Source organism: Colius striatus, chromosome 1 (genome assembly GCF_028858725.1).
Source record: "Colius striatus isolate bColStr4 chromosome 1, bColStr4.1.hap1, whole genome shotgun sequence".
NCBI lineage: Eukaryota > Metazoa > Chordata > Aves > Coliiformes > Coliidae > Colius > Colius striatus.
Window position 1 is genome coordinate 109,539,855 of NC_084759.1, and position 1,605 is coordinate 109,541,459.

The window sequence follows — 1,605 nt, forward strand, 5'->3', positions numbered from 1 at the left end:
AGTTCTGTCAATGAGATAGACAAAGGAAAAAAAAAAACCAAACCCAAAACAAAAACCAGAAACCAACCCCAAACCACAAAAAGATAGTCTGAAGAGTAGCTTCAGTTTTGTATAATGAGCTCCCAAATTATTTTTAATAAACAAGTTTGCCTTTCCAAGTACACATATGCCCTCGTACCTCCTCCACTTTTCTACTACATCTCAAAAACAAACCCAGGTTTCTTAACTGAAGCTGACCTTCCCCTATTCCTTCCTGCATCTCCTGGGCCTCCACCCCCATTATCTGTCACCCTCTATTGCCACCCAGGCCCCCATCGCCTGGTATAGCATCTTGAGTGCTATTGCAAATATCAGAGTAGTTACATCACCACAATCACCTTGTGTTGTGGTTTAGGCCCATCCAGGAACAAAAGACCATTATTAGACTTAAGTAGCACAAGCTTAAGAATTCCTGAAGAACAATGAGGGCTTAATTGCCACTTATGGTCTTGGACAAAACAGACAAGCTACTCATCTTGGGGAAGAAAAGGAAGTTTAATTTAATCTACTTCAAACTAAAACATAACAAACAGAAATATCCAATGAAAATACAGAGTTGGGTGAATGATGGAAGTGCAGCCAGCTCTTTAAGATCACCTTTCCCCTATCCCTTCTCTCTTCCCGGGGTTCAGAGCCCTAAGTCCAGTATCATTACCACTACACTTTGTCTTACAGAGTACCAGCTCCTGATGAGCTCGCTGTTAGGGAGCAGCAGGAGCTAGGCTGCTCCAGGAGGAAAGCTGAGAGCCAAGGAAGACCTTGCAGAGTGCAAGGCAGGCACCTTGCCTTCCTAGTGCCCAGCCCCTACAGGCAGAGGCAAGTAAAGATGCCCATTTCAGCCTAGATGAAGTAGCTGCAACGAGTAATGATGGTCTCTGAATATTTTCACAAGTCCCATGTACCCAGCAGATGTGCTTTGGATACGGAATTGCAGTGGGTCTCCTCCCATTCCTTGTTTTTTTAATTTGCCTAGATGAAGGTAGTGACTATTTGTAAGGATTTTACTAAGTGTAGTATCTAATACTAATCAGATTGAGAGGACATAGAAGAGGATGATCCTTTTGTTTTGAAAGCCAGTATAGTGCCATTCTGTGAGGGCGGCAAGTTGTTTGTCTTGAATGTCTATAAGAACCTGGTGCAAGCTATTAGAATCATAGAACGACAGAATGGTAGGGGTTGCAAGGGACCTCTAGAGATCATCTATTCCAACCTCACTGTTAAAGCAGGTCCACGCAGATCACGCTCCCATATTGATCCCATTGGGTATTTCTTACCCTTCAGCACCCAAAGAACATTTGAAAAAAAAAAACCCACAAAACACCCAAATCCCAAACAACCCTGCCACGGACAAAGTGAGGACCAACCTGCCCAGACTACGGGCCTCTGGGTCCACGGGCGAGCGCTCCCGCCATAACCCATCTGGTCTCCCCTTGCCGCCAAACGCTGAGGGTGCGCAAACGTCCGCCCCCTCCCCAGGCCGCCCCGCCTCCCCGGGTGAGGCGTGCCTCCCCCTCACAGCCTCGGTGCTGCTTCCTCGGCAGGTTCCGCAGCGCGCTGTCGCGGCGT